A 13,818-nucleotide genomic window follows, 5' to 3' on the forward strand; every position below is an offset into this window, starting at 1 on the left:
TAAATTCAACATCAGACTTAACAATCACCGGTCGTTCAATACAAAAGGAAGAAACTGTCCAATTACGAGACACCTCTCAAGAACAGGACATACTTTTGATAATATCACCTTTCAAATAATTGAGGTAAACCAAAATTGGGACTCCGAAAGGAGAAAAAAAAAAGAGAGAAAGGTTCTGGATGCATCAGATACGTACTCTTGAACATGATGGACTTAATGAGAGGGATGAAAAACAGTTCTACCCAAAACCAAAGGAATAAATCATGAATTTCATTCTATTTAACTTAAACAACTATTTGTTTAGATTTAAAAATTGTTATGTACAATAAACGGCAAAAATATGTTTTATATACCCCATCAATCAATATGTTAAACTTTTACAAAAAAAATTGTGTAGCCGTCAAGCTACAAAGATATTATTTGTCTTGCATCCGATTTCACCTAGATAGATGCACACGCCCGATGAAGCTAATTTGTTTAGCGAAATATTGCGTGAATAATATATAAAATATAACATCTAATTTTATACCCCTCATTAGTGTGTTAAAGTTACATTCTTAGCATTTCTTATATATAACTCGTCTAAATATCAACCCAACAATGTTAGATCTCGCCAGGGAAGAACAAAAAATTTGCGAAAGCAAATTTACAGATCTAACATTGTTGGGTTGGTGTTTAGACGAGTTGTATATACATAATATACACAGCCATGTATCACCATCATTGCTGGTGATCCGATGGATAAATCTGTTGTAGAGTTGTCACTGACTCAGGCGTATTTATATATATATCGAATCCCGGCGAGGGAAGAACCAAATATTTGCGAAAGCAAATTTACAGATCTAACATTGTTGGGTTGATGTTTAGACGAGTTGTATATACATTATGTACACAGCCATGTATTACCATCATTGATGGCGATCCGATGGCTACATCTGTTGTAGGGTTGTCACTGACTCAGACGTACTTATCAATATAATTATTTTCTGTGACTGTATCTTACATTAATTTGTAGGATCCTTTACTATAGATAATTTAGCTGATCTGTAACAATAACATCTTCATGCCTTATATGTCATGTACTGCAGTACGCCGCTAGATTAAAACTGACGTGGAAAGGTAACACACGGCCAGCGAAAGCTCTATTTTTAGAGCCCAGGTGGTCGTGTGGTCTAGCGGGACGGCTGCAGTGCAGGCGATTTGGTGTCACGATATCACAGTAGCATGGGTTCGAATCCCGGCGAGGGAAGAACCAAAAATTTGCGAAAGCAAATTTACAGATTTAACATTGTTGGGTTGATGATTAGACGAGTTGTATATATATATATATTGAGTCACTTAGTTATTGTTTTCATTTGTTTTTGTTCATGTTGTTGTTGTTATATGTCACAAACTGTCAAGTGTATTTGGCATTAAAACTTTTAATTGAAATGAATTGAACGACTGTTCTAGAGATTTCCAAATTCGTTAATCGCTTTAGACAGCCTTTGACGTTTATCGAAAGAAATCCTTTTGTGTATACGTAGAGTCTTCATGGTGTCGTTCATCTGTTGTAGAATTACTCAAACCACTAAATCTTTCAAATTCATCTACCAATCTACTGACGTCTGGTCCAGCTACCATCCATCGTCTTATAAGGATCTTCGGTTAAACCTATGAAATACATCGCCCTTCACAATTGCATTATTCTGTTTTGTGCTTGGTTAATTGAGATATTAGAAAACAATTTGCTGGTCTTACGTTAACGAAATTACTATTTAAACATACATCCAAATAATATGCCGTTCTATGTGTTGCAATATCTGCTTCAGTGAGAGCACATGTTCATCCACTAACGGGGTACCACTTAAAATATCATCCAGAATTTCAAAACAAGCCAATTCAATGTACCATCTACCAAATGTGACGATTAGCTTATCTTCTCCGTAATAATCTGGATATTCCCACTGAATTGAATAGCCAATACCAAAAGTGGTTGATCTGCAGCTTTTATTGATGTTTGCTCGGGGTTTAGAAATAATTTTTTTTACCTTATCCATCGAATGCTTGGTCATTGCAACTGAATGGAGGTTTTTTTTTTTAAAAAGGGACAGCATAGATGTTACACTTACTTGAACAAATGAACATACATTTTTTGGGCAATGCAATGACGACCAAGATATGTTTACGAAATCCAAGTCCTCGTCTGTTAAACGAACTACGATATGTACGATTTACATCAGTGTGCCCTGGTAAAGCGTGCAAATCGGTCTTTGTGTCTATAAATAGTTTGCGCATGCGCAAAAATGATGAAACGCATGTGTTTCATAACCTTAAATACTTTCATCAAACCAATTCATAATTTCATTAACAATCCAAAAGCAATAAGTACCGTATAGCGGGTTATTTTCGCAGGTGTAAAATTTCGCGATTTTCATTGAATAAATAATGCGAAATATTTTGGCGGTTATTATTTTGGCGAATTGAAAACTTTTATCAATACCTTTGTATGTACACTTCTAGTTTGGAGAGATTTATTTTTGGCGATTTTGTTGTATCTGCGAAAATAAGCCAAAATTTACACCCCGCAAAAATAACCCGCTTTACAGTATTTAGTGAATAGTTCAAATGTTAATGTGTGAAGTTTGTTACATTTTCGGGCATGCGCAAACCCTGACATGTCAAATATGTATTCCTAGTATATACGTAACATCTGAAGGAATGTAACCATCAAACCTAATAATATTTTTTTACAAAAAGAAGGTCAAATAAAAAGTTTGACAGAAAAATAAGTATTTTCGAACTGGCAAAAACAGCCATTTTAAAAAAAAGGCCGTGGCCATATTAGAAAAATGATTTTTTTTATGGCCAGTACTTTTTTCGTAAAAAGTATATAACAATAATACTTCGTACTAATTTTCATGCTTGTATCATCATTTGCACAATTCCCTCGATTTTGCTTGCTAATATCTTCCACTATCTAACGAGATAAGAGACCTAAATAAAACCCTGTAATATAAAAAAACAAAACAAACGAAAAAAATATGTGAGTAGAAGTTAACTGGATCAGCAAAATTACCAACCTTTGATCTCGAGTGTATTGGTAATAAATTTATGTGATTTTATAGTATAACTCCTTTCATTATCCAAATGATATCAAATAATCTATAATATTTCATAAAATTAACCCTTGCGACCTCACTAAAATCTGAGACTATGTGTTATAGTAGTCTCAGCTAAAATCTAATGCCAAACGCTTGAAGTAAAAATGTAATACAGGTACACCTTTCATTTGATCATGGCTTTCAAATGCCTAAATTTAAGTGTTCCTGTACTCATTGTGCCTATTTAGGACAATTCAAATGCTTTTGTAAAACTAGTTCTATTTTCCCTTTTTTAAAAACATAGATAAATGATTAGAGTGTACATGATATCATTTGATTCCGACAACTTAATTTAATTTCCAGACTTTAACCGGTTCAATTATGAGTTTAGTAACTTATTTGACTTCAAATAAAATATTACCAACAGATGTAATTAAATAATTCCACGGCGATTCACTGGAATTTGTCAACACCTTGAAAATGTATTTTAAATTTGTGTATTAAACGATACATCCTGTCTCATAATCCACTCATCTGAATAGACAGTCAGACCTGGCACGGTGTGCCCTAGAGGCAAAGCTAATTACCGATCTGCAAATAACATTATACATTTTTACAGGCATTTCACAAGTATTGTGATGTGAATAGTACACACATCGCATAAACCTAATCATAGCGTAGATAGTAAAAGGTCAATAAGCGTAAACCTATATATTGTCTTTACAGTTTAAATTATATAGTTTATTTTAATCACTTTAACAGTCTGAAAAAGCATATATTAAAGCAAAAAAGTAATAATAATAATTTCTTGTGCTGTCTACAAAAATAAATCGAAATATACATAGTAAATATAGAAAATTTATCTAATGAATGTGAGCAAATGTACGTCTGTGCGTTGTATTTTCTTATTATCGGATGGTTATAAGATATAGCATTAGTCATCGGTGCGCTTACGATAACGTTAAAATATTATAATAAAGCCAGACTTCTTATGATTGTATTTTAAATCCCGGGATGCAAAACAAGGAGAAAACGTCACGACCTACAGGAAGTAGTTAATATTTATTTCTTTAATTATTGAAATTCTCCTTTATTACTGCACATATAGCGATAACACTTTGTGAATATATATTTTATGTCATAATGGACATATTTAAACCATAAGTAAAATATCGCGAATTTCCCCTCTAAATCCTGAAAATTTTGTCCAGGCATTAAGCTATATGCCTAAACAGAAAATAATAGTAAAATAAAAAAAAATAAAAAAAAACTTTCGAAGTTAACGTATATTTTGTACATATTCGATTGATAAGAACTGAAGTTTGAATATCAATTGCATCAAATAATATCAGGGTTTTTTTTTTGCTAACACTTGTACCTTGTGATAGTCTTACACCTTTGTGGAGACAATTGGCCATTGTTAATTTATTGTTCCTCGTCCATGTAGTAAGTATATCATAAATATATAATTTTGACCAGCCAGTATCACCCTGTGATTGTCGATGTATTAGCTTTCAGTGACCAAGAACCATACCTCTGGCCGCATTATAATTAATTCAAATAACCTTAGCTGTAAATACGCGAACGTTGTCACTTTGCTGTTTATGTGGAAAACAAGCTATTGTGAAAACAAACTAAATTAGAAGCCAGTAATATAAATTATCTTAAGGTGATCTGGGAACACTATATAAGAAAATATAGCTTCAAATTTTACTTTAATTTGAAATCGATTCAATTAAACAGTCCTCTTCTGTAAAATTGTTTGGACAACACGGGTTTGACTGCTACTCTCTTTCCACAAAATGGAAGTAAAAGTATAGTCATGGAATCATGGAAAATTTGAACATAGCCATTATCAGGTTGTTTAATGCTATGGTCTTTAATAATATGCCGGTTTTACATATTTCTTTGCGATTGTGTTTCCAATATACAGTGGAGATCACTTCTAACCTCTCATCAAATCTGTAAGAAGCGGTCAGGAGAACTGTTCTAGGCCAGTATGTAGAACTGTCATTCTGACACCTTTTAGACATTTGTAGCTAGAACAGTTCTAACCTAGAACTGATTTGGTCAGTTTTATCACTATTTTTTTTTCTTTTCTTGTATAACTGTAATCCATTCTCTCTATTCATATAATCAACAATATCAGAAATGGCTGCATTTTTTTACAACACCTGATCAAAAAGACTCTAAATCCCCCTTTTATTGCACTTTTTACCCTATTTTAGCTAAATAGAATTTTTTTAAGAAAGTTTACTGTTGAACACATTTTTTTCTTTTTTTTTAAACTGAAAAAAAGTATCAAATGTATGAAATTCTATATTATTAGACAAAATTTGTAAACACAGCATTTTTCCCTCTTTTTTGCCACTTTGAGTTTTGTTACCAAGGAAACAAATGGGGTTAAGTGTAGTAACTTTTTTGTTAACCTCATGTGGCTCTAATGAACTAAGTCTAAAACAATTATTTTTTAGTGCGTGCCGAAATATTTTGGTTATTACAGAGAATTTCTCTTAAATGCTTATATTCTAGATAAAGAAGTGAGAAAAAATTTGGATATTTACGAAAATTTACATATCCAATCAACGAGATTGATAAATGATGTGATTTCTTATCTTCAGTTGCGTATTTTTGACCAACTAAAATCAGCTTGACAATTGAAAGAAAATATCACAAAGAAATACGAGTACTTTTGATCTGAATACGATACAATACTTAGAATTAGTATATAAGTTTATATCAAATTTTTGAAATATAATTTTTAAACGTTATTTATCAAGAACATTTCAACGAATTTACATGTTGTATTTGGAAGATAAGCAAACATAGCAAAGTTCACATATTGCCTGAAATGATGTTTGGCAATAAGCTGAATAATCATCATCAGATTTCAGGAAACATGCTTAATGCCTAGAAATTTCAGGCAATAACTTAATGACTAAGCGTTAGCTTATTGCCTAGGATTTAAGCTTAATGCCTAATTTCACGTATTGCCGCTAACATATATAAATAAATACTTAAAGAAAGAGGCCAAATAAAATATTGGTGGTTTACAGTTATTCGACAATAATTGCTGGTTATTCCTGCAATAGTTCATAGCTTTTCTTGGTTCAGGGACTTTTTCACCAATGAATAAATCATGTACAGAGACCAATGTAGTTAACTTTACTTCTCACCTTACTCCTTGTATCCCAAATTAAAAGAAATATATGCAGTTTGTAGTTATCATCTTCATGTCTAACCCGAACAATTTCTTAAAAGAGCTTTAAGAAGCATTTCAAATATTTACCATCATCTAGCATTTGCAAAAAAAAAAAGAAATAGATTGACCTCCTTCATATAAGTTATAGTAAAAGTGCAATGATCAACCAATATAAAATTTAAATGACCTTAAAACAAAAAGAGATGTTAAGGACTCACGAACACGGATGTCGAGGAAATTGAACAACCTTTTTTTGTATGGAGGTCTCAAATATCACTATTGTCATTGGACTTTTACTGACTTTAAAACTAATTTTGTTTTATAGCTACAGAAAAAGCAATTGCATAAGCCTTTTTCCGCCTAGAATCACAAAATTAAAAAAAGTCATACTAATGTATATAAATAGCAGTTTCTAAAATACATAAAAAAAAAAACGCTTAAAGGATTTTTACATGATTGAATTAATTAATTTTCTAAGCTACAAAATAAACACCCAATTGACTATGATTATTTTATAAACATAAGGGGTTAATTTATGTTTTTAAACTTCGAATTGTCAAAATAATTATGTTTAATTATGTAAATGAGTTATTCAAAACCCTAAACAAACATCATTTACACATTTCAAATGAATGTTGTGTACAGAAATGTTTTGTAAGTTTTATATTGAGTTTTTCAATTGCAAGTAATCAGAAAATGATTTTTTTAAAACTTCTGTTAAACGGCAGATATTTATACAGTCTAATTTTCTCTGTCTCTGAACACTATTAATTCTTCCTAATTTGTATGTGTGGGTCGTCGTCATTTAGTCAATTGTATTATCCGGTATAGCTAAATAGTTATCAAAGGTACCAGGATTAAATTTAGTACGCGCGTTTCGTCTAAAAGAGGGACGAAAGATACCAAAGGGACAGTCAACTTGTCGATTTGAAATCAAGTTTCATTTATTTTACAAATTTTCATCATTACCTTATTACTTTAAATCACCTTTTATTACATTGATTGCAAGAATAACATTGATTTCCAGGTGAACCGACAATTTCACATGTGAGATAAACGTGGTACTCTTCTGACGTCATGGAACTATAAACGTTGTTAGACGTTGTCGATAACATCGGTTCAAAACAAATTGTGAATGCGTAAAAAAATATATAGTGCTTTACATTATTATTTTAATTTAAAGACATTTGCAAAAGAATAATTCAAAAAATTACCAAATAATCAAAATGTATGACAGAAACGTGTTATTTGCATAATTGGTTTTAAACTATTTGCACTTTATGTCCCAAGCATAGTATCACTTTGTATTAAATTAAGTGTGACCTTTATTTTCACAATAAAATTATCACCACCAGGGTATCACGTTATATTACAACCAATGTGTCACTTCATATCATCACTAGGATATCACTTTGTATTCCCAGCAAGGGTTTCATTATATATCCCTATCAAGAAATCCCTCTATACTCCCCAACGTGTAATATTTTATATAACCAGAAAGGGTTCAACTTTATATTATCGTCAGGGAATCTGTTGTCATTCCATGGTTTCACTTATATCACCTCAGGTAAATCCCTTTATGTACCCTCATGGGTATCAATATGTATCACCTCTAGGGTTTCACTTCATATCACCACTAGAATATCCTAACACCAGGGAATCAGTTGTTATTACCAACAGGATATTACTTGAAATCATGTCTTTTTTTAAATTCTACAATATTTTTAAAATAGTAAAATCCTAATACCACAGAACTACGAGGAAAATAAACAAAAGAAAGTCATTTAGCAAATAGCAAACACATTTAACCCCGCCACATTATTTATGTATGTGCCTGTCCCAAGTCAGGAGCCTGTAATTCAGTGGTTGTCGTTTGTTTATGTGTTACATATTTGTTTTTCGTTCATTTTTTTTACATAAATAAGGCCGTTAGTTTTCTCGTTTGAATTGTTTTCCATTGTCTTATCGGGGCCTTTAATAGCTGACTATGCGGTATGGGCTTTGCTCATTGTTGAAGACCGTTCGGTGACCTATAGTTGTTAATGTTTGTGTCATTTTGGTCTTTTGTGGATAGTTGTCTCATTGGCAATCATACCACATCTTCTTTTTTACATATACTAGATTATGGAGTGTGTGTCCGAGCCGAGAAATTCTCTAGTTCATTCTATGGTCGGGTTGTTGTCTCTTTGACACATTTCCCATTTCCATTCTCAATTTTACATCACATAAATAGATAACAACTGTCATATTCAAGACTTGGTACAGACATTTTCTTAAGGAGAAAATTGTAGTTAAGGGTTAATAGCAATATAAACCTCTCACTAGTATGACAGTTGAATAAAATCCCACTATAATGACAATGATGTGTGAAGAAAACAAACAGACATTGTAGGTAAAAATGTCACATTAGATGTAAAGCAGTCAACATTGTGTTACAATCTTAATCACTATAAAGGCAACCCCATATGTAACAAAGAATCACAAAAAGCCATATAGGAAAAAGCACACATGCAGAAATGAAAGACATAAACACAAAAATTCATAATACACAGGAAATAATGCCACGCATGTTCAACATAAATTTTACGTACGTAAAACATGCGCTAGGAAACGCATATAAAATGCCTATTTCTTACGCCGCACGTAAAACGCAGATTTTAAACATGCGTTACTAATGCGTTTAAACGCAGTTTAAAAAAAATATGTTTGTGGTAACATGCGTATAAAATGCGTTTAAAAATTATGCGACAAACATCTGTTTAACAAATAGCGTATAATAAATTTACAGATATTATTCCAAATCATCCATAAGACCTGTACCAGGGTAACTAAAAACAAATTCATTTCAATCTGTCTGGTTGCAGTAAAATTGCAAAGTATAAATAAACACTAGCAAAGTAGATATTTGGGAGGTTTGAAAATCACTTTCAGTTACTGAAACATGTTATCTATAAACTCCCGAGATCGTTTACGTTAAAAGTAAATTGATCTTTATTATTATTATTTTTCTAAATGAGGAAAACTGTATATATAATAAATCTAGAAACTAAAAAGCCTGTGTCTATGTGCATATTAAACAAAGGACACAGATGGATTCATGACAAAATTGTGTTTTGGTATTGGTGATGTGTTTGTAGATCTTACTTTACTGAAATTCTTGCTACTTACAATTTTCTCTATCTATATAGACTTGGCCCTTTCAGATAGTGGAAAACAATTACCAATTAAATTAATGAAAATTGTTAAAAATTGACTATAAATGGCAACAACTTCTTAAGAGGTCAACTGATTAGATCTTATTTTGCTGAACATTATTGCTGTTTACAGTTTATCTCTATCTATAATAGTATTCAAGATAATAAAAATGTCTTTACAAATTACAAATGAGGGGCAGCAACCCAACGCCAAATTGTCCAATTCATCTGAAAATTTCATTGCAGATGGATATTGACTCGACAAACAATTTCACTCCAATCAGATTTTCTCTCAATGCTTTGGTTTCAGAGTTATAATTAAGCCATAGTCTACATTTTACCCCTATGTTCTATTGTTAGCCATGGCGGCCATCTTGGTTGGTTGGCTTGGTCACCGGACACATTTTTAAACTAGATACCTCAATGATGATTGTGGCCAAGTTTGGTTAAATTTGGCCCAGTAGTTTCAGAGGAGAAGATTTTTGTAAAAGTTATCGACGACGGACGACGGACGACAAGTGATTAGCTAAATATATATATATATATAATGAGAAAATAACTCAAACTATAAATCATTTCTCATGTTCCGATGATGAGTTTTTGTCAGAACATGATACCATGGATACCTTGTATACATTTATAAAAATAACCTGCTTTTTTGAAATTCTCAAATACGGGTCACGCATTATGTGCATAATAAAACATATGAACATTTATTGTTATAAATATTTGGCATCTCCTTCTTACATTGAAATTAATATAAAAATGTTTGGTTTTTTTAATTACCTTAATTTTCATAAACCGCAGAAAATATAATTGTAGACCCGCAGAAACAGTAACAATCTCAAACCCATATCATATAATGGACCGGCTTCGTGCCGGCCCATAATAAGAAAATTCAAGACTATAAATAGGTATGTACCTGTAGTAAAAAAATATCCATGGTAGGGCCTTTAATATTTCTACTGGACCCTTTGGGAAAAAAATTGGTATCAAGGCTGGCCCCTGAGCAATTTTATATTTATAATTAAGATGGGAATACATGACTTATTTTTAATGTTTGAGTTTTTATTAGCTTTAAACAAGGTTTCAGTAACTGATTGTATTATCAGGTTTGTAATTTTGATTGTTTGTCTGTATGTTTTATTTTTTTAGCTTTATGCCAATCCAAAAAATCAAGCAATTTCTAACTGATTTCAACGCTTCGATTTTATTCTGTACTGTTACACAACTGTCCCAACATTTTATTTATGCCTGTTTGGTATATATGACGTGGCTCTGTACTTACACATCCCGTCATTGTATTAAGATTCTATGATAATTGTTTTATTCTTGTCTTGAATGTATACTGATGTGCTTTGTCTATGTGTCTTTGTTCACACATCGTTGTCATTGTAATGGAATTTGACAAGACGAGATGTATAGCTAGCTATAAAACAAGGTTTAATCCACCATTTTCTACATACGAAAATGCCTGTACCAAGTTAAGAATATGACAGTTGTTATCAATTCGTTTGATGTGTTTGAGCTTTAGATTTTTCCAATCTTTTAAAAGATGTTTTGTGATTGTGTAATTTCTGCCTTTTGTTTGAAATGACTGATATTTATTATGTCGGATGTTGAAAGTTGCATCCTCCGCATGGTTTATAATCTCCCATTTTCTCTGTCTCTTGTTTAGATATTTTAGATGTAGCTCGAATATCCTTGATGTGTTTTTCTGAGCAAAGTTAAGACGGAAGGTGATGGAATAATCTATTTTAGGGAAGATTCATTGTGAATATCATGCCACTGTTTGTTTGAACTGTCTTTTCTTCGTATTTAAGTAGGTTTATTCGTTCGTTTTCTTTTACTTTACGAAAGCTTTTGAAATCTTCTTGTTCTTATAAACAATGTAGACCGATAAACCTACTGGAATACAAAGAAAAGATGACTCAAAAGAATAAAATTTCACTTGTTGCACTGAAGTCACAGACACCAAGTTTCGAATCTTTTCCCTTTTTAGCATTAAGAGTATATCTTCGTATACTTTATTCATTATGAGAGCCAAACGGATGTGAGGTTATTCACGGAAGATATATAAAGTAGTCATAGCGCATGCAAAAAGCATGATACATATACACTGTGTCTTCATGTACATATACATGTAGCTATACATGATATTTACCTTCAACAGTACTTTAGTTTTGTCCATTGTTTAAGATGATCTGCTGTTTAAACAATGAATTTAACCTTTGTGATTATGGTTGCAGTCGTCTATTTGCAAATGAATATGACCCTTTATTACATGTAATGCGTCGTTTTAAATCTTTAGAATACACATGTGTATGTATCTTCATTAAAACATTTCTTTACACAGGATTATTTTGTTAAAAATAATAAGAATAAACAGTTACGTTATCAATATGCCAGTTTGTAATTTTTGTGTACCTGTCGAGTGTTTTGTTGTGGATATTGAGCCCATAAATCATTGTCCATGCAGTAACAGTTTTTGTAACAGTAACTAATTTCAAACAGTGATCTTTTTCTTACTAAAAACGACTGTTTTGAATAATGTCTTGTGTCTATATATATTGGAATTATAGTAAATCTAATAGTCAAAACGGTTTACAATTATTAGACCCCAAATACACTATTAAACACGAAGTTTTATATACATGATACATCATTTTCAAATTTCAAAAAGCAGAATACGACAGTTGTTTTAAAATTTAAACATGGCTATATATTTAAACTCACGCATTACCTCATATGTAAGATTTTTAGTGCAACACATTTTGTTTGTATAAAAGGCAACCATTAAAGAAGTAAAATACAATAAATGTTATATCTAAATATCTGCTTAAAGTTCAATTTCATTGGAATGATTACGTTTTAAACATTTTTTAGTTGATCAAATTTGAAAATATCAACACCATCTGTGAATGCAGAAATTATATAATACTTTACCGGTAACAGAATTACAAAAAAAACAAATTGACTACCTCGCTTTTACTTTGTTACAGAGTTTTGCACAACAATCAAATTACTAAAATACAGAAGGAAGCATTTCAAAACTTATCAGCACTGACTACACTGTATGTATATATGTTTATGTTTAAGATGTGGTATGAGTGCCCATGAGGCAACTCTTCATCCAAGTCAAAGTGTGTAAAGTAATCTATAACAGGAACACCAACAATCAAATCTATTTTAAAAACGAGAAACTAGAAACCCTTCGGAACCACACCAACAAACGACAATCCATGAAAAACATGCACAGGACTACGGACAAGTACTAACAAATGAAACGGATTTAAACGTTAAAACAGGCGTCAACCTTCACCTTAGCTTTCGACAGTAGTATAACATTACAACATAGAAAGACACACTATAAAATATCAATTGATGTGGCTCAACTGGATCAAAAAGAAATATTATAAAACAATATATTACAATACAATAACAATCAAAACTAAGGAGTAAACAAAGACTCATAAAACCAAAAGACATTCACATCAACAAATATGAAAAATAAATAAGAAACAACACAAACTTCACTAAAATCCGGGAGTGAAATCAGGTGCTCCGGAATGGTACGCATTTCCTGCAATATGTTATTGTTCTATCACTACATCTTGATGAGTTCAGCTCTTAAAACTTAATACCAAGATGTACGTAAACACCACATGTTTTTAACGCCATTAGAATGTCATTTGACCAATGATTCCAAATGTAAAATAATTGTTTAATACAACCTGATACAGCAATACGCCTGATACAGCAATACGCTCAGTTAGATTAGAGTCCGAGCCCGATGTCAGAATAGGTAACAAAAGAAACTCAAAGATGGCTAGATTCAAACTCACGCAATACCTTATCTATAAGATTTTTAGTGCAAAATATTTTGTTTGTTTAAAAGGTTATTGTTTAAGAAATAAAATGAAGAATAAAAAAAAAGCATTGTGGTTATCTCACCATTACTTTGTTTCAGATATATGGCCAACAATCAAATAACTACAATACAACAGGGAACATTTCAAAACTTATTCGCACTGCACACAATGTATGTATACATGTTTAAAGAAATAAGAAGATGTGGTATGAGTGCCAATGGGACAATTTTCTACCTAATCCATAGTGTATAAAACGTAAACAATTATAGGTCAACGTGCGGCCTTCGTCAGGGAGCCTTGACTCACATCGAACAGCAAAATATTAAGGGCCCCAAAATCAATTCAAACAGGAAAACCAACAGCTCAATCTATAAAAGAAACGAGAAACGAAATGCACTACTTAACCACTTCAACGAACAAAAAACCACTGAAAAGGAAGATCTTAATTTATGATAAATGAAATGAAA

At 31.7% G+C, this 13,818-nt stretch overlaps 1 long non-coding RNA gene across 1 annotated transcript in view; it reads left to right on the top strand.

Moving 5' to 3' along the window:
- LOC143066718 (uncharacterized) overlaps nucleotides 1-13,511 on the top strand; it is a 30,574-nt gene extending 17,063 nt beyond the window's left edge. Inside the window, exons 3-4 of the long non-coding RNA XR_012975761.1 lie at nucleotides 12,482-12,553; nucleotides 13,450-13,511. This is a non-coding gene — a long non-coding RNA (uncharacterized LOC143066718). The remainder of the gene's footprint in view (nucleotides 1-12,481; nucleotides 12,554-13,449) is intronic.
- Nucleotides 13,512-13,818: the final 307 nt, after the last annotated feature.

This window comes from Mytilus galloprovincialis, chromosome 3 (genome assembly GCF_965363235.1).
Source record: "Mytilus galloprovincialis chromosome 3, xbMytGall1.hap1.1, whole genome shotgun sequence".
NCBI lineage: Eukaryota > Metazoa > Mollusca > Bivalvia > Mytilida > Mytilidae > Mytilus > Mytilus galloprovincialis.